The sequence below is a fragment of the Sminthopsis crassicaudata genome, chromosome 3, assembly GCF_048593235.1.
Source record: "Sminthopsis crassicaudata isolate SCR6 chromosome 3, ASM4859323v1, whole genome shotgun sequence".
NCBI lineage: Eukaryota > Metazoa > Chordata > Mammalia > Dasyuromorphia > Dasyuridae > Sminthopsis > Sminthopsis crassicaudata.
The window spans coordinates 559,815,417-559,836,895 of NC_133619.1; the positions used below are offsets into that span (position 1 = coordinate 559,815,417).

The 21,479-nt window shown below is 34.9% G+C and overlaps 1 protein-coding gene across 4 annotated transcripts in view; it reads right to left on the reverse strand.

Annotated features, from left to right (window-relative positions):
* GRM5 (glutamate metabotropic receptor 5) overlaps window positions 1-21,479 on the reverse strand; it is a 696,817-nt gene that overhangs the window by 576,480 nt on the left and 98,858 nt on the right. The window lies entirely within an intron of this gene.

The window sequence follows — 21,479 nt, forward strand, 5'->3', positions numbered from 1 at the left end:
ATCCTAAATTTTCCAAAGTTACAACAGTAGAATGTAAGATTTAGCTAGTTTTAGTAAGTTAGTTGAACATTGAGGAAGACATGATTATGGATAGTAGGTCAGTTTTCTGAGGAGGTATGTGAAGAGAATAGGCATTTATATATCACCTAACTTGTAACAAACACTATGGTCAGGTTAAATTTGAGTAATACCTTCTAATAAACAACTATCTTTATATAGTGGTACAAGTTTTACAAATCTCTTTACCACTTATCTCATCTGTAATCCTGAATGCATGTTCTAAAACTCAATAATATAATTATTATATGGAGGAGAAAAGATAATATTTTATGTGGAAAAATTTAAGGATTTTAGAAAACTTCAAACTTCATATTAGTCCTTGATAAGAAGTTGCTTCTGAAATAACTAAAGAAATCCTAGATGGTAGGATATTTTTATTGAATTACCATAGGCTAAATGTCTCTTCTGTGCAAAGTATGATACACTACACTTGTAGAGAAAGAACAGATGCTTTGCCTTAAAGGACTAATAATCCAGTAGGGAAAACAAAAAGAAAAGCAGAAAAATGTCACTTTTTACATTGCATGCAATAACAACACAAGAAGAATAAAAATTTTTATAGCAGAATGTAATGTGATAAGAACATAAGGAAAATAAAAATCATCAGGACTAAAGAAAGAAGTTATAGGAAAATCATTAATTGTGTACAATGCAAAGGGAAAAACCTCCCTCATCTTGTAAAATGCACTGTTTTCCCTGTGTTCATGATCCAGTGAGATACATGTATGTATGTATGTATATATGTATGTATGTGTATTATAGATAGATGATAGGTAGACAGATAAATGAATAAATATTTTAGATTAGTGATTTTCTCTTTCTAAGATCTGGACATCCTCAAAACTACTTATTCATTTCTGATTTCAAATAAATCTTTGTTATTCAAAAATAGTAAATACAAAATTGGATGCTCTTTCTCTTTTTGATGTCAGCAATGACATCACTGAGTATGTTTCCCAAGAAAACCAAAGACAGAAATGAAGTATCACATAATATGTACAAAAATATGAATAGTAGTAATTTCTGTTACCAAATAACTGAAAACCAAATAAATGCATTTCATTATTTGAGAATTGGCTAATCAAATTATGGCACATCAGTGTATTGGCACTGTATTAAATCATAGTATAGGTGAATTACTGGAAGAAAAGATATAGCAAAAATCTTATCTTTGAAAAAGAATTTCAACTTGATGATCTCTAAGATTTCTTCCTAATTAATAATGTAACATCATTTATGTGTATTGAATATTAGAAATTCAGAGAAATAAGGAAAGAGTTGTATGAACTGATGCAAATTTGAATAGGCAGGATCCAAAAGAAGTTATGTAGCATATTTAACATTATGTAAATGAAAAGTACACAAAAATGCAGAATTCTTACTAAGTAGAAATTCAGTGATGATCCTATAGTTAATGAAATATCCCTTTTCAGCAAATATAGGGGACTATGAGATTAGAATAATGTATACATTAACACAAAGTAGTAGCTATTGGGAGTTAGTGTTCTGCTTAATCACTTGTTAATTACAAGGGAGGATTCATATACCCTCTAAGAAATAATTATGAAATAAAAGCAAAAGGAAGATGCCTAGGTGTTACATTAGTTAAAGTGCTGAACTTAGAGTAAAAAACATTTGAGTTCAAATATAGCCTCAAACACTTATTAGCTGTGTGACCCAGACAAGTCAATTAACCATATTTGTTTCAGTTTATTTTTTCATAAAATGAGCTAGGGGAAGAAATAACAAACCATTCCAAAATTTTTACCAAGAAAATCCCAAATAGGGGTCTTTATACATAGAACTTCATACAACTGAAAACCACTAAACAACATCAAAAAAAGACAAAATTAATAAAGCATATTTTCAAAAAGAAATAAAAGGAAGAATGAAGGAGAAAAGAATGAAAAAAGGGTGAGAACAGTGTGGGGAAAGTGAACATAATATTGATCAAATATTAGCTATATCTCTTATAGGCCTAGTAAAAAAAAAATTGATTTGGATCCAATTTTCTTCTTATTCATGAGATTAATTACTCATCCTCAATGAAGTGCTTATGGGACAATACCAGAACCCAGGAGTTTGGACAGGCAACATTTTCCAAAGTCACATCTTTATAAATATAAGTTTATCAGGCTTTTCTGATCAATTCCTTAGTATTAAAAAATTATTCAAAAAGAATCAGAGGAAAATAAGATTTAAAAAAAGATCATTAAATAGGAATAGGAGGGCGGAGCCAAGATGGCGGAGAAGAAACACACGACTCTGTAAAGGTCCTCACTCCCTCACAACCAATTAGATAAATCAGCCTCAGAATAAGTCCAGGACTGATAGATACCACAAGGACTGGATGTAAGGGCCCTTTAAATGGGCGGACACAGTGCATCGGGAGATTGAGGCCCAGAAGTAATTTCTGTGGATATTAGGACTGCCCTTGGGCGGGATCCTGGCCATATTGAGATAGTTTCGTAATGGGTGACTCTCTCGCTGATTGGCTGTGTGTGTGACCTCACAGGCCCTATGTAAGCCCACTGCAGGCAGCAACCGCCCTCTTTAACCTCGTGCTGTTCACCCTGGCTCCCCAGCCTGGGTGGCAAAGCCAAGATGGATAGCCAAAAGAGGTAAGGGTTTTGGTAGTGAACACATGGGTCTTCTGACCAGGTGTTCACTCGGGAACCAACAAGTCAGGGTATCAGTTAGGGCATTATGTGAGTAGGTATAATAAAGGCTTTTAAGATTACACGTGGTTGTTCTTGAGTGCGCTACCGGTTATTAAGCTATAGATTCAAGAGATTGTGGCCAGAGACCTTAGAAGGCCTCAGAGGAGGTGAGCCGGGTAGAGCTCACACTGCAGAGGACAATGGTCAAAGGTACTCTGGTGGGTCTAGGACAGACTAGTAATTGTAACTGCCAGGAGAGCACGTTACAAATAAAGACTATAAATGGACAATGGGCCTGCTTGCTCCTCCCGTGGCTACTTGCCGTATGGTGGCCTGGGGAGAGGCTTTGCCCTATGCTTTCTATTGAAGGACTATGCTTTTAAATTAGTGGGTGAAAAACCAACACACCCACCTGCCATTGTTATTGAGACAATGTTACTGGACATGACTTTGCTTATGTGCACCTGTGAAACTAGAATTGTTCTAGAATTGTGAAAAGTGCAATAGAGAATTGTGATAAGCTAGAATTGCTCTAGGATTGTGAAAAGTGCAATAGAGAATTGTGATAAGCTAGAATTGTTCTAGGAGTGTGAAAAGTGCACTTGAGAATTGTGATAAGCTAGAATTGTTCTAGAATTGTGAAAAGTGCAATAGAGAATTGTGATAAGCTAGAATTGTTCTAGAATTGTGACAAGTGCAATTGAGAATTGTGATAAGCTAGAATTGTTCTAGGAAAGGGAGAAGGGGGAGGAGGAAAAGGAAGGGCGATAATATCATCAGCACTGCCCATTAATCCATTTAAAACTCCTGTGTCTTCATTTCAAAGGACTGGAGTAGGCTTTATGCCCCAAGGCAAAAAGGAATTGTGGGGTATTGAGTATAATCAGAAAAGTTTTGAAAATACAATTCAGTTAATTTCTAAGAAACCTTACAGGGATAAGATCTTGCAGTTAGAGAGAGTGGAGTTTTATACTTGTAAAACTGCTAGGATCGTCTTTGGAGAGTTGAAACTCCTCTTTTCTTACCTCGTGGATTTTCCACTTCCACAGGTGAGCTTGATTTCCCAACCCCCTACGGGTACTTATAAAACAGTGTTTATGTTTAGAATGGGTTGGAAAATTGCTGTTTTAATCACTAGAATAAATAGACAGTGTGTGATCTTTGACCCAGGAGGAAAAGTAATATCAGATTTATTGATTCACACTCCTGGAGTACAATTCGGTATCAGAAACTCAAACTTTGATTTTTAGGCAAAAGAATTCAGGGATATAGCCAGAGTGTTCTAGTAAAGTCATTACTGCACAGACTATCCCCAAGATCTCTTCTAAACAAGAGAAGGGAATTTTGGGATATGTGATTGCTTACAATTTTAAATTTTGATTTTACATTTTTAAACACTTTTGATTTTACATCTTCAAAGTATTTTGATTTTACATTTTAAAGTTATTTTGGTTTTATATTTTTGATCTATTTTGGTTTTACACTTTTAAATTATTTTGGTTTTACATTTTTAAATTCTTTGCATTTTACCTTAGCAATGCACTTCGGGCATACACAGAAAGTGCAGCTAAGTGACAGACTGACTTTTGTCTGACTTGTTAATCTTTTTGACAACAACTTTGTTTCCACTGTGATGTGGAAAGGCCTGGATGGCATTTGGAAAGGCCCAAGTTGGGCCCCGGGGACATTCCTTCCTAGGTGCAGATCCAGCAGCAGAGTTCATCCCCACCAGAGACATTTGTAACCTGGGGATCCAAGAGAAGGACCAGACAACAGTCCAGAGAGACCAGCCAGATATCCGCAGCCCTTCAGACGCTGATGGCAGCGATGCCCCTCCTGACCGTGACACCAGAGACACCAGACACAGTTCCAATGTTGCAGCTGAAATGCACTGTTTTGGGTGATGCGCAATATAAAGACTGTAAATGGACAATAGATTGGTTTTGGACTATTTCTTGGTTGCTGAAGAAGGGGCAATGGTCTTTACTGTCTATGCTGCCCTACTAAGGTTCACCCACCAGCATTTGAAATAGGACTGCTTTTCATGTTCAAGAAGCAGGGGTAGGGGGTTGAGGGGCAACTAGGTGGCACAGTGGATAGAGCACCAGCCCTGAATTCAGGAGGACCTGAGTTCAAATCTGGTCTCAGACACTTAACACTTCCTGAGGCTGGAGGTTAAAGAGGGCGGTTGCTGCCTGCAGTGGGCTTACATAGGGCCTGTGAGGTCACACACACAGCCAATCAGCGAGAGAGTCACCCATTACGAAACTATCTCAATATGGCCAGGATCCCGCCCAAGGGCAGTCCTAATATCCACAGAAATTACTTCTGGGCCTCAATCTCCCGATGCACTGTGTCCGCCCATTTAAAGGGCCCTTACAACTGGAAGCACGACTTACCAGCTGAAGAGAATCTGGAGTTTCAACAGAAAAGGTCAGTCCCCAGGGGAGGAAGAAGAGAGGCCAGCACAGACGGCTGGGTGCTAGCATACTCTGCCGATCACGCTGGGAAGGGCTCTGGGATCAGAGAAGCCACTGAGATAAAGGAATCTGGCACAGACTATTAGCTCTTCTCTGCTAATTATTTAACAGTTCAGAGGAGAAAGCTAAAATACTTTAAAAACTCAGATTTTCCCCGGATCCTGGAGATGACTCAGCAGATCTTGGCACCAGGGGGTGTGGCCTCAGCTACCACCTGAGAATAGTTAAGAGATTGACAAGTGGGTGGATACGGCCCAAGGCAACACACACTGCCTAGCTTAGCTGGAGGGAGTGGAACTCAGCTCCAGGAAGTCCCAGAGAAGTGGAACCTTTGAACTAGAGACCGCGGTTTCTGGCAGACACTTCCAGTTTGAGCGCAGGGGCTTTTCAAGTCACCTGCTGCAGACATCCACACCCCACCAGGAAGCATAGGCTGGGCTTTGTGCTGCCTTTACTGTTCAGCGCCCTCGGGGCACAGCAGTGCTAATCACCTCTGAGGCACTTCCAGGGAGGGGGTGGGGAACTCTCTCCCAGAGCTCTATCTTAGCTCAGGCGCAGGAGCTGCTGCATCCATCCGGTCTGGGAGGAAGCTGGTAAAGAAGTAAATAAATAATTTCCTACCCCAGGGACAGACCCCAAAAGATTTTTTAAATATGAACAAAAAACCCAGAAAAACTATAGATTCCTTCTACACAGAGAAAGAGCGGGTATCCAACCCCGAGGAAGTTAACAGCAGAGAGTCAGCAGATAACAACCCAAAGGGGAACGATCCCTGCCCCCCATCACATAACTCTCTCCTAGAAGACACTATTAAAAAATTAAGGGAGTTTGAAGAAAAATGGGGAAAGGAAAGGGAAGCTATGATAGAGAATAACAACGTCCTGAAATTGGAGTTGGAAAAAATAAAGAATTCACAGGAGATGCAGGGAAACAAAATTTATGAATTAGAAAAGGTTAAAAAAACACAGGAAAGTAGGATTTCTGAATTGGAAAAGATAAAAAAGTCTCAAGAAAATAGAATTTCTGAATTGGAAAAAGAAAATAATTCTCAAAAAAAAATTAGGGAAATGGAAAAAAATTCAATAGAGCAAAATAATTCATTTAAAAACGAAATTGGGCATTTACAAAAAGAACTAAAAACTGTGAAAGAAGAAAATAACTCCTTAAAAGTCAGGATGGAACAAATAGAAATGAATGACTCACAGAGAACCCAAGAATCAGTCAAACAAAACAAAAAAAATGAGAAGCTGGAGAACAACGTCAATTACTTACTGGGAAAATCTATAGACCTGGAAAATAGATCTAGGAGAGATAATCTGCGTATCATTGGACTTCCAGAAAACTATGACCAAAAAAAGAGCCTAGATTCTATTCTACAGGAAATTATCAAAGAGAACTGTCCTGAGATAATAGAAACAGAGGGGAAAGTAGATGTTGAAAGAATTCATTGAACTCCTTCTGAAATAGACCCTAAAAAAAGAACACCACGGAATATAGTGGCTAAGCTGCAGAATTACCACACAAAGGAGAAAATCCTGCAAGCAGCTAGAAAAAAAACAATTTAAATACCAAGGTGCCACAATTAGGGTCACCCAAGATCTGGCTGCCTCCACATTAAAAGATAGAAGGGCCTGGAACCTGATATTCCGTAAGGCAAAAGATCAAGGACTGCAACCAAGAATGAACTACCCAGCTAAGTTTAGCATCTTTTTCCATGGAAGAAGATGGTCATTCAATGAAACAGAGGAATTCTATATGTTTCTAAGAAAAAAACCAGACTTAAACAAAAAATTTGATCTACATCCACAAGACTGAAGAGAAACAGAAAAAGGTACACAGAACCCTTGAGAACTGTAACTCTGTTGTGGGTATATAAAAAGTACTCAAGGATAATTTGATTTTACTGATATAAAAGAAAAAAAGGGGGGGTGTAGTAAAGGGAAGGAGGTCAGTTCAGAAAAAGGGGAAGGAATGATAAAAAGAGGGAAACTACATCCCAGGAAGAGGCATAGAAAATACACCATATCTGAGAGAACTTAGTGAGGGGGAGAATCATTGTGTGAATCTTACTCTCATCAGGAGAGGCTCAAAGAGTAAATAATTAACATATTTGTTTTTCAGAGAATTTTCTCTCACCTCATTAAAAGGGGGGAGAGGAAAAGGGAAAAGGAAAAGGAGAATAAGTGAAGGGACTTGGAGGGAGGGGGGAGGGATACTAAAAAAAAAAAAAGGGGAAGGTTGCGCGTCACAAGGGGGTCTGTAAATTAAATATCGGGGAGGGGGATCAGGGGGGTCAAGGGAAAAAGCATAATCTGGGGATAATATGATGGCAGGAAATACAGAATTAGTAATTTTAACTGTAAATGTAAATGGGATGAAGGATCCCATCAAACGGAGACGGATAGCAGATTGGATCAAAAAGCAGAACCCTACAATATGTTGTCTACAGGAAACACACTTAAAGCAGGGAGATACATACAGAGTAAAGGTAAAAGGTTGGAACAGAGCCTATTATGCTTCAGGTAAAGCCAAAAAAGCAAGGGTAGCTATCCTTATCTCAGATCAAGCAAAAGCAGAAGTAGATCTCATTAAAAAAGATAAGGAAGGAAACTATATCCTGCTGAAAGATAGCATAAATAATGAAGCCATATCAATACTAAACATATATGCACCAAGTGGTATAGCATCTAACTTTCTAAAGGAAAAGTTAAGAGAATTGCAAGAAGAAATAGACAGTAAAACTATAATAGTGGGAGATCTCAACCTTGTACTTCAGATTTAGACAAATCAAACCACAAAACAAACAAGAAAGAAATTAAAAAAGTAAATAGAACATTAGAAAAACTAGGTATGATAGACCTTTGGAGAAAACTGAATGGCAATAGAAAGGAATATACTTTCTTCTCAGCAGTTCATGGATCCTATACAAAAATAGACCATATATTAGGACATAAAGATCTCAAAATTAAATGTAGGAAGGCAGAAATAATAAATGCCTTCTTCTCAGATCACAATGCAATAAAAGCTAATTCAGTAAAAAGTTAGAGGTAAATAGACCAAAAAGTAAATGGAAACTGAATAATCTCATCTTAAAGAATGACTGGGTGAAAGAGCAAATTATAGAAACAATTAACAATTTCACCCAAGATAATGACAATGATGAGACATCATACCAAAATCTTTGGGATGCAGTTAAAGCAGTAATAAGGGGAAATTTTATATCTTTAGAGGCTTATTTGAAGAAAATAGAGAAAGAGAAGATTAACAAATTGGGCTTACAACTTAAAAGGCTAGAAAAAGACTAAATTATAAACCCCCAACCAAAAATTAAACTTGAAATACAAAAATTAAAAGGAGAAATCAATAATATTGAAAATAAAAAAACTATTGAATTAATAAATAAAACCAAGAGTTGGTTTTATGAAAAAGCCAATAAAATAGATAAACCTTTGGTAAATTTGATCAAAAAAAAGAAAGAGGAAAATCAAATTGATAGTCTTACAAATGAAAAGGGGGATCTTTCCACCAATGAAGAGGAAATTAGAGAAATAATAAGGAGTTACTTTGCCCAACTTTATGCCAATAAATTTGATAACTTCAGTGAAATGGATGACTTCTTCCAAAAATATAGGCTCCCTAAATTAACAGAGGAGGAGATAAATTGCTTAAATAATCCCATTTCAGAAAAAGAAATAGAACAAGCTATTAATCAACTCCCTAGGAAAAAATCCCCAGGGCCAGATGGATTCACATGTGAATTCTACCAAACATTTAAAGAACAATTAGCCCCAATGTTATATAAATTATTTGAAAAAATAGGAGATGAAGGAGTCCTACCAAACTCCTTTTATGACACAGACATGGTACTGATACCTAAACCAGGTAGATCGAAAACTGAGAAAGAAAATTATAGACCAATCTCCTTAATGAATATTGATGCTAAAATCTTAAATAAGATATTAGCAAAAAGACTTCAGAAAATCATCCCCAAGATAATACACCATGATCAAATAGGATTTATATTAGGAATTCAGGGCTGGTTTAATATTAGGAAAACTATTAGTATAATTGACCATATTAATAATCAAATTAATAAGAACCATATGATCATCTCAATAGATGCAGAAAAAGCATTTGACAAAATCCAACATCCATTCCTACTAAAAACTCTTGAAAGTATAGGAATAAATGGACTATTCCTTAGAATAATCAGGAGCATATATTTAAGACCGTCAGTAACCATAATATGCAATAGAAATAAACTGCAACCTTTCCCAGTAAGATCAGGAGTGAAACAAGGTTGCCCACTATCACCATTACTATTCAATATAGTACTAGAAACGCTAGCCTCGGCAATAAGAGCCGAGAAAGAGATTCAAGGAATTAGAGTAGGAAATGAGGAAATCAAACTATCACTCTTTGCAGATGACATGATGGTATACTTAGAGAACCCCAAAGACTCTGCTAAAAAGCTACTAGAAATAATTCAAAATTTCAGCAAAGTGGCAGGATACAAAATAAATCCACATAAATCCTCGGCATTTTTATATATCACTAACAAAATGCAACAGCAAGAGATAGAAAGAGAAATTCCATTCCAAACAAATGTTGAGAGTATAAAGTATTTGGGAATCCATCTACCAAAGAAAAGTCAGGAATTATATGAGAAAAATTACAAAACACTTGCCACAAAAATAAAATCAGATTTAAATAATTGGAAAGACATTCAGTGCTCTTGGATAGGCCGAGCGAATATAATAAAGATGACAATACTCCCCAAACTAATCTATTTATTTAGTGCTATACCAATCAGACTCCCAAGAAACTATTTCAATGACCTAGAAAAAATAACAACAAAATTCATATGGAAGAATAAAAGGTCGAGAATTGCAAGGGAACTAATGAAAAAAAAACTCAGAGGAAGGTGGTCTAAGTGTACCTGATCTAAAGCTATATTATATAGCAGCAGTCACCAAAACCATTTGATATTGGCTAAGAAATAGACCGGTAGATCAGTGGAACAGATTAGATACAAAGGACAAAAAAGGGTACATATATAGCAACCTAATCTTTGACAAACCCAAAGATACCAACATTAGGGACAAAAATTCATTATTCGGAAAAAAACTGTTGGGAAAACTGGAAATTAGTATGGCAGAAATTAGATATGGATCCACACTTAACACCATATACCAAGATAAGATCAAAATGGATCCATGATTTAGGCATAAAGAGGGTGATAATAAATAGATTAGAGGAACAGAGGATAATCTACCTCTCAGACTTGTGGAGGAGGAAGGAATTTATGACCAGAGGAGAACTAGAGATCATTATTGATCACAAAATAGAAGATTTTGATTACATCAAACTAAAAAGTTTCTGTACAAATAATACTAATGCAAACAAGATTAGAAGGGAAGTAACAAATTGGGAAAATATTTTTAAAAACAAAGGTTCTGACAAAGGTCTCATTTCCAAAATATATAGAGAACTGACCCTAATTTATAAGAAACCGAACCATTCTCCAATTGATAAATGGTCAAAGGATATGAACAGACAATTCTCAGAGGAAGAAATTGAAACTATATCCACTCACATGAAAGAGTGTTCCAAATCACTATTGATCAGAGAAATGCAAATTAAGACAACTCTGAGATACCACTACACACCTGTCAGATTGGCTAAGATGACAGGAACAAATAATGATGAATGTTGGAGGGGATGTGGGGAAACTGGGACACTAATACATTGCTGGTGGAGTTGCAAAAGAATCCAGCCATTCTGCAATAGGAAGGAATATACTTTCTTCTCAGCAGTTCATGGATCCTATACAAAAATTGACCATATACTAGGACATAAAGATCTCAAAATTAAATGTAGGAAGGCAGAAATAATAAATGCCTTCTTCTCAGATCACAATGCAATAAAAGCTACATTCAGTAAAAAGTTAGGGGTAAATAGACCAAAAAGTAATTGGAAACTGAATAATCTCATCTTAAAGAATGACTGGGTGAAAGAGCAAATTATAGAAACAATTAACAATTTCACCCAAGATAATGATAATGATGAGACATCATATCAAAATCTTTGGGATGCAGCTAAAGCGGTAATAAGGGGAAATTTTATATCTTTAGAGGCTTATTTGAAGAAAATTGACAAAGAGAAGATTAACGAATTGGGCTTACAACTTAAAAGGCTAGAAAAAGACCAAATTATAAACCCCCAACCAAAAATTAAACTCGAAATACAAAAATTAAAAGGAGAAATCAATAAAATTGAAAGTAAAAAAACTATTGAATTAATAAATAAAACCAAGAGTTGGTTTTATGAAAAAGCCAATAAAATAGATAAACCTTTGGTAAATTTGATCAAAAAAAAGAAAGAGGAAAATCAAATTGATAGTCTTACAAATGAAAAGGGAGATCTTTCCACCAATGAAGAGGAAATTAGAGAAATAATAAGGAGTTACTTTGCCCAACTTTATGCCAATAAATTTGATAACTTAAGTGAAATGGATGACTTCCTCCAAAAATATAGGCTCCCTAGATTAACAGAGGAGGAGATAAATTGCTTAAATAGTCCCATTTCAGAAAAAGAAATAGAACAAGCTATTAATCAACTCCCTAGGAAAAAATCCCCAGGGCCAGATGGATTCACATGTGAATTCTACCAAACATTTAAAGAACAATTAGCCCCAAGGTTATATAAATTATTTGAAAAAATAGGGGATGAAGGAGTCCTACCAAATTCCTTTTATGACACAGACATGGTACTGATACCTAAACCTGGTAGATCGAAAACTGAGAAAGAAAATTATAGACCAATCTCCTTAATGAATATTGATGCTAAAATCTTAAATAAGATATTAGCAAAAAGACTTCAGAAAATCATCTCCAAGATAATACACTATGATCAAGTAGGATTTATTCCAGGAATGCAGGGCTGGTTTAATATTAGGAAAACTATTAATATAATTGACCATATTAATAATCAAATTAATAAGAACCATATGATCATCTCAATAGATGCAGAAAAAGCATTTGACAAAATCCAACATCCATTCCTACTAAAAACTCTTGAGAGTATAGGAATAAATGGATTATTCCTTAGAATAATCAGGAGTATATATTTAAGACCGTCAGTAAGCATAATATGCAATAGAAATAAACTGCAACCTTTCCCAGTAAGATCAGGAGTGAAACAAGGTTGCCCACTATCACCATTACTATTCAATATAGTACTAGAAACGCTAGCCTCGGCAATAAGAGCCGAGAAAGAGATTCAAGGAATTAGAGTAGGAAATGAGGAAATTAAACTATCACTTTTTGCAGATGACATGATGGTATACTTAGAGAACCCCAAAGACTCTGCTAAAAAGCTACTAGAAATAATTCAAAATTTCAGCAAAGTGGCAGGATACAAAATAAATCCACATAAATCCTCGGCATTTTTATATATCACTAACAAAATGCAACAGCAAGAGATACAAAGAGAAATTCCATTCCAAACAAATGTTGATAGTATAAAATATTTGGGAATCCATCTACCAAAGAAAAGTCAGGAATTATATGAGAAAAATTACAAAACACTTGCCACAAAAATAAAATCAGATTTAAATAATTGGAAAGACATTCAGTGCTCTTGGATAGGCCGAGCGAATATAATAAAGATGACAATACTCCCCAAACTAATCTATTTATTTAGTGCTATACCAATCAGACTCCCAAGAAACTATTTTAATGACCTAGAAAAAATAACAACAAAATTCATATGGAAGAATAAAAGGTCAAGAATTGCAAGGGAACTAATGAAAAAAAACTCAGAGGAAGGTGGTCTAAGTGTACCTGATCTAAAGCTATATTATATAGCAGCAGTCACCAAAACCATTTGGTATTGGCTACGAAATAGACCGGTAGATCAGTGGAACAGATTAGATACAAAGGACAAAAAAGGGTACATCTATAGCAATCTAATCTTTGACAAACCCAAAGATTCCAACATTAGGGATAAAAATTCATTATTCGGAAAAAACTGTTGGGAAAACTGGAAATTAGTATGGCAGAAATTAGATATGGATCCACACTTAACACCATATACCAAGATAAGATCAAAATGGGTCCATGATTTAGGCATAAAGAGGGAGATAATAAATAGATTAGAGGAACAGAGGATAATCTACCTCTCAGACTTGTGGAGGAGGAAGGAATTTATGACCAGAGGAGAACTAGAGATCATTATTGATCACAAAATAGAAGATTTTGATTACATCAAACTAAAAAGTTTCTGTACAAATAATACTAATGCAAACAAGATTAGAAGGGAAGTAACAAATTGGGAAAATATTTTTAAAAACAAAGGTTCTGACAAAGGTCTCATTTCCAAAATATATAGAGAACTGACCATAATTTATAAGAAACCAAACCATTCTCCAATTGATAAATGGTCAAAGGATATGAACAGACAATTCTCAGAGGAAGAAATTGAAACTATATCCACTCACATGAAAGAGTGTTCCAAATCACTACTGATCAGAGAAATGCAAATTAAGACCACTCTGAGATACCACTACACACCTGTCAGATTGGCTAAGATGACAGGAACAAATAATGACAAATGTTGGAGGGGATGTGGGGAAATTGGGACACTAATACATTGCTGGTGGAGTTGTGAAAGAATCCAGCCATTCTGGAGAGCAATCTGGAATTATGCCCAAAAAGTTATCAAACTGTGCATACCCTTTGACCCAGCAGCGCTACTACTGGGATTATATCCCAAAGAAATACTAAAGAACGGAAAGAGACATATATGTGCCAAAATGTTTGTGGCAGCTCTTTTTGTTGTAGCTAGAAACTGGAAAATGAATGGATGTCCATCAGTTGGAGAATGGTTGGGTAAATTGTGGTATATGAAAGTTATGGAATATTATTGCTCAGTAAGAAATGACCAGCAGGAGGAATACAGAGAGGGTTGGAGAGACTTAAATCAACTGATGCTGAGTGAAATGAGCAGAACCAGAAGATCACTGTATACTTCAACAACGATACTGTATGAGGATGTATTCTGATGGAAGTGGAAATCTTCAACATAAAGAAGATCCAACTCACTTCCAGTTGATCAATGATGGACAGAGGTAGATACACCCAGAGAAGAAACACTGGGAGGGGAATGTAAATTGTTAGCACTAATATCTGTCTGCCCAGGTTGCAGGTACCTTCGGATTCTAATGTTTATTGTGCAACAAGAAAATGATATTCACACACATGTATTGTACTTAGACTATATTGTAACACATGTAAAATGTATGGTATTGCCTGTCGTCGGGGGGAGGGAATAAGGGAGGGGGGGTAATTTGGAAAAATGAATACAAGGGATAATATTATAAAATATATATATATATATATATATAATAAAAAAAAAAAAAAAAAAAAAAAAGAATCCAGCCATTCTGGAGAGCAATCTGGAATTATGCCCAAAAAGTTATCAAACTGTGCATACCCTTTGACCCAGCAGCGCTACTACTGGGCTTATATCCCAAAGAAATACTAAAGAGCAGAAAGAGACATATATGTGCCAAAATGTTTGTGGCAGCTCTTTTTGTAGTAGCTAGAAATTGGAAGATGAATGGATGTCCATCAGTTGGAGAATGGTTGGGTAAATTATGGTATATGAAAGTTATGGAATATTATTGCTCTGTAAGAAATGACCAGCAGGAGGAATACAGAGAGGCCTGGAGAGACTTAAATCAACTGATGCTGAGTGAAATGAGCAGAACCAGAAGATCACTGTACACTTCAACAACAATACTGTATGAGGATGTATTCTGATGGAAGTGGAAATCTTCAACATAAAGAAGATCCAACTCACTTCCAGTTGATCAATGATGGACAGAGGTAGCTACACCCAGAGAAGAAACACTGGAAGTGAAGTAAATTGTTAGCACTAATATCTGTCAGCCCAGGTTACATGTACCTTCGAATCTAAAGTTTATTGTGCAATAAGAAAATGATATTCACACACACGTATTGTATCTAGACTATATTGTAACACATGTAAAATGTATGGGATTGCCTGTCATCGGGGGGAGGGAATAGAGGGAGGGGGGGATAATTTGGAAAAATGAATACAAGGGATAATATTATAAAATATATATATATATAATAAAAATTATTAATAAAAAAAATTTTTAAAAAACATTCAATTAGGGGAGAGGGCACCTATTTCTCAATGCTCCCCAACTTATGATGTAATTCTTTATAACAGAACCTATAAAAGCTGTATATCTTTACTAATTCTTTAGCCCTCCTACCACAGCTTTCTCTTTCTTATCTCGTGATGTGATGGCTCATCCTCCGGAGGTTTTCAATAAACAACTTTTCTGCTTTAAAAAAAAAAAAAATAGGAATAGGAATAGTTAGTCACTGGTTATGTTGGATAGAGGAATTTGCATAAAGCCATAGGGATGGGATTCAGATTGTTAAAGGTTGAGAAGTGAATGAAAAGTTAGAATGTTCAGACAGTAAATTTAAAATACTCTTTTGAGAAATTTTAGCAGATGAAAGCATGAGGATAGAAGATCAAAGTAGTAGGAAAATATTTTGTTTGTTCACTTTTTAAATTAAAGGACCATGCTTGAAATTTCATTGAAAGAGAAAACATAAATTTATAGATTAGAAACATACGTCATAATGCTCAAATCCTCAAACTATTTCTAGCACGTATTTGCCACTAGTAACATTATTCTTTTTTTAAATTTTTAATAGTTTTTATTTGCCAGATATATGCATGGGTAATTTTAAAACATTAACAATTGCCAAACCTTTTGTCCTAATTTTTTCCCTCCTCCCCCCCCAGATGACAGGTTGGCCAATACATGTTAAATATGTTAAAGTATAAATTAAATACTATATATATATATATATATATATATATATATATATATATATATATATGTATACACACACACACATATATATATACATATATAGTATAGATATATATATGTATACACACACACACACATATATATATATATATACATGTCCAAACAGTTGTAATAAGGTTATTCTTTAAAAAAGCATAGTGAAAATACTTAGCTCTCTTGGTTTTTCCACTGAACTTAGCAAATAGATAGATAGATAGATAGATAGATAGATAGATAGATAGATAGATTTTAAATTCTGAAAGCAAGTAGCCATATGTGTGATTCAATTTTGAGGACAGAAGCACTCTAATGTGCTCCAATTTCTTTCTAAGCCTTTTCTAAGCCACTATTCTTGGCAATGGTAGAAGAATTCTGCAAGTGCTAATTTTCATTTAACAGACTAATTTGCAAAAATGGCAATTATAAATCTGAGCCTCTGGTGATAGTCTGAATCAAGATCTGTTTATTCAAAGAAATAGTTGAATAACTTGCTCTGGACAGCCACAGTGGACATTACCTTATGATCTCCAGGAAGCAATGTGAATGCAATCCTCCAAAAGTCGGGAAAAAAAGAATTGTATCAAAATAGGTAATTTGTGAAAGATTGAGTTACATACTTTATTTATGGTCAGTAATGGAATTAACTAGCAAATATGTAATTTTTCATATTCAAACACATTTTCAAATATTTTGAACTTGTTCTGTGTAGCTCACCTGGGAGAATTAGCATAAATTACAAGAAAACATATTTCAACTAAATATGAGTATTTTGTCAGAAAAAAAAAAAACCCACAAAGATATATCATGATGACTTAGTGAGTTCCTAATTACTGTGTTCAAGGAAAGAGTAGGCTATTGTCTGACAAGAAAAATGTAAAGACACATGAGAAATTCCTGTTTTGGAAAGGAGTCTCAACTTAATAATCTTTCTAAATTTTTCTATAAAATAGATTTTTAAATAGTCCGTATCACATTATGTTTGATTTTAATTTATTCTTTTATTTTCCCCCAATTACACATAATAACAATTTTGAACATTTGTTTTTGGAGGTTTTTTTTGGTGTTGTTGTTGTTGTTCCCCTGAGGCAATTGGGGTTAAGTAACTTGCCCAGAGTCACAAAGCTAGGGAGCTGCTAAGTATCTGAGGCCTTGAACTCTGGTCCTCCTGATTTCAGGGCTGGTGCTCTATACACTGTACCACTAGCTGCCCCTGAACATTTGTTTTAAAATTGAATTGAAAATTCTCTCCCTCCTTCTCCACATCACATTATGTTTGAAAAATTTCCCAGAGCTGCCCATTTTATTTTTGAATAACTCTAATTATGAACATATGAGATATATTAATAAAAAGATAAAACATACATACATACATGCACATACATATACTCTATCTACAGACATATGTTTTATGTATGTATATATGTATATAGAGAGACAGTGAGAATAAGAGAGAGATAAGAAAAGAGAAAGAGAGAGAGCTATAAATATCCTGATTCATTTTTACATACATCTGTAACTATAAAGCTGTCAATGCACTTTTAATCCAATATTGGCCTATATAATAATCTATCGTATGATATCTATGACAAGTGGTAAGAATCTGCATTAAAAATTTTCATTGGGGTAGGTAGTGAGGTGTTTGGGTAGGCAAACACTGCCTTGTCGAGTAGTAACTTCACTTCTGAATTATTCTATAATTTTATACACATATATAAGTATTAATATACATTTATATCTCTTGTCATTATTTTTCATCTTAAATAAGTGCTACAGATGGAAAATGAGCTGGGCCCATAATTGAAATAAAAGTGGAATAAATATTTAGAAAGTAACATGACACTTTTAATGACAAGCTGCTCATGATGTCAAGAGCCAATCTTTTTATAGCAATATTATTCTTGTAATTTTCTATGGCTGCCAGTCATGTAACATCATGATCTGAGAAAAATCAAAATTGCAGGTGACCTAAAAAGCTACCAAAAGATGCATGCTGGATCTAAGCAGGATATCACATATTACCAGAAATGGCCTGTGCATAAAAAGTTACATAAAAGATATCATCAGTTGCATAATTGAAAATGAAGAGTAGACACTAAAACAGGGAGTGTTAGGAATAATGAATGGACAGTCAAAAGGTTATATAAAGTCTGAATAGCAACACCAAAAACAAAGCATGGCTAAATAAAGCAATGACTAATTCTTATTTTGAAGATATAAAGACAAAACTGTATAAAATTTCACAGTAAGAGAAATCAGACCTCCTTAGGTTATCATCCATATACATATATCACACTCATATTGATGAGATCATAGTTCTTTTTTTATTAATTTTATAATTATAACATTTTTGACAGTACATATGCATAGGTAATTTTTTACAACATTATCCCTTGTATTCCCTTCTGTTCCAAATTTTCCCCTCCTTCCCTCCACCCCCTATCCTAGATGGCAGGCATTCCCATACATATTAAATATCCTAGGTACAATACATATGTGCAGAACCGAATTTTGTTGTTGTTGTTGTTATTATTGTTGTTTGTTTGTTATATTGTTGTTTGTTTGTTGTTGTTGTTATTGTTGCAAAGGAAGAATTGGATTTGGAAGGTAAAAACAACCTGGGGAGAAAAACAAAAAATGCTAACAGTTTACACTCATTTCCCAGTGTTCCTTATCTGGGTGTAGCTGATTCTGTCCATCATTGATCAATTGGAATTCGATTAGCTCTTCTCTATGTTGAAGATATCCACTTCCATCAGAATACATCCTCATACAGTATCATTGTTGAAGTGTATATGATCTCCTAGTTCTGCTCATTTCACTCAGCATCAGTTAATGTAAGTCTCTCCAAGCCTCTCTTTATTCATCGTGTTGGTCATTTCTTACAGAACAATAATATTCCATAACATTCATATACCATAGTTTACCCAACCATTCTCCAATTGATGGGCATCCATCCATTCATTTTCCAGTTTCTAGCCACCACAAAAAGGGCTGGCACAAACATTTTGGCACATACAGGTCCCTTTCCCTTCTTTAGTATTTCCTTGGGATATAAGCCCAGTAGTAGCACTGCTGGATCAAAGGGTATGCATAGTTTGATAACTTTTTGGGCATAATTCCAGATTACTCTCCAGAATGGTTAGATTCTTTCACAACTCCACCAACAATGCATCAGTGTCCCAGTTTTCCCACAGCCCCTCCAACATTCATCATTATTTGTTCCTGTCATCTTAGCCAATCTGACAGGTGTGTAGTGGTATCTCAGAGTTGTTTTAATTTGCATTTCTCTGATCAGTAGTGATTTGGAACACTCTTTCATATGAGTGGAAATAGTTTCAATTTCATCATCTCAAAATTGTCTGTTCATATCCTTTGACCATTTATCAACTGGAGAATGGCTTGATTTCTTATAAATTAGAGTCAATTCTCTGTATATTTTGGAGATGAGGCTTTTATCAGAACCTTTAACTGTAAAAATGTTTTCCCAATTTGTTACTTCCCTTCTAATCTTGTTTGCATTAGTTTTGTTAGTACAAAAGCTTTTTAATTTGATGTAATCAAAATTTTCTATTTTGTGATCCATAATAATCTCTAGTTCTCCTTTGGTCACAAATTCCTTCCTCCTCACAAGACTGAGAGGTAAACTATCCTATGTTCCTCTAATTTATTTATGATCTCATTCTTTATGCCTAAATCATGGACCCATTTTGATCTTATCTTAGTATGTGGTGTTAAGTGTGGGTCCATGCCTAGTTTCTGCCATACTAATTTCCAGTTTTCCCAGCAGTTTTTGTCAAATAATGAAGAGATCATAGTTAAGTATCATTTGTCTATAAAGTAAATATTTTCATATGGCATTTTAAGGCTTTTAAAATTCACACCATATTCTCTCTCTCTCTCTCTCTCTCTCTCTCTCTCTCTCTCTCTCTCTCTCTCTCTATCACATACACACACACACACACACACACACACACACACACACACACACATACACACACTCCTGCTATAGTCATCTTCATTTGGTTCCAAAATTTAGTAATTTCAGATTATATTCATTATATAAATACATATTAGACATGTATCTATAATGAATGTAATCTGAAATTAGCAAATTAGATATAAGATAGATATTTTTATATCATTCCCCCATTCAAATGGATGCCCTCTGAAAGTAATCAATAAGTATTTATTAAGCATGTACTGACTGTTTTTATCTCATTTTGTATTCTCTGCACTTAGCCTAATACCTGGCACATATTACTTAATACATATTAGCTGGAAGTATTACCAGCACCAATCCCAGAAGTTTGTCCTTGAGATAAGTTAATAAGTTTTGTTGGGATGCCCCTCCCTTTCCTTAGTATTCACTCTTCATATCCCTCCTTTATAAGGAACAAAGACGCTGCCAGAAATATTATCAAACCCAAGAGGATTTGTGAAAAAAAAAAAAAAAATATATATATATATATGTATATATATATATATATATATATATATAAAATTATATCACATCATTTTAAGTAAACCAAGTTTAAGGCTTCTATAGAATGCCAGGGTCATTGTCATAAGTAGTATACAGTCACTGATATGTTCAAAAATAAGTCAAATATCACTGATTTGCATGCATTCTAAGGGAAAACATTTAAAAAGCTCTTCCCACAGTTACTTTGGTTACTTAGATAACAGAGCTCTGAGGTCCTGCATGCCAAATCTGTGACAGAATATCTAACCCACTTAGAAAACTAGAATAATTTTCAATTTATTTGTGAGAAATCTTAATGCAATACCCCATACATTGATGGGATTAATCTATATAAAATTTGCCCAGCCCTCTCTTTTTGCCCAGGATGCGCTATGATTCCATCTATATAGCAGTAAAGGTTGACAAGTGTAATACCTAATTCATATAAATGGACTTCATATACTGTAAGTTTCAGAATATAACTCTTTAATAATTGTTCGTTGTCCCTTTCTCTCCCTCCTTGGAGCAGCACTTTATATCATATGTTTTCCATCTGTTGCACCTGCATAGATACCAGCAACAATCTTCCTCATGTTTTATACTCTCTCAAGCCTCAGTTTTCTAAGTTAAATTCTAAGTGGGTCTTCTCCCTAGGAGCAAGACAAGGAAAAGTAGATCATAATTGAGGAGGGACAAAAATAGATAATAATTCATATGAGGTTTCAATGGACTACAAATACAATGAGTGTCACAGCATAATATGGCAACCAAAAGAATTAACAAAATCTTAGGCTGAATTAGTAGAAGTACACTGTTCCAAAATTGGGCTGATAACTCTGCTGAATTTTCCCTGGCCAGACTCCATGTAAAGAATTATTATAGGTTCTGAGTATCAT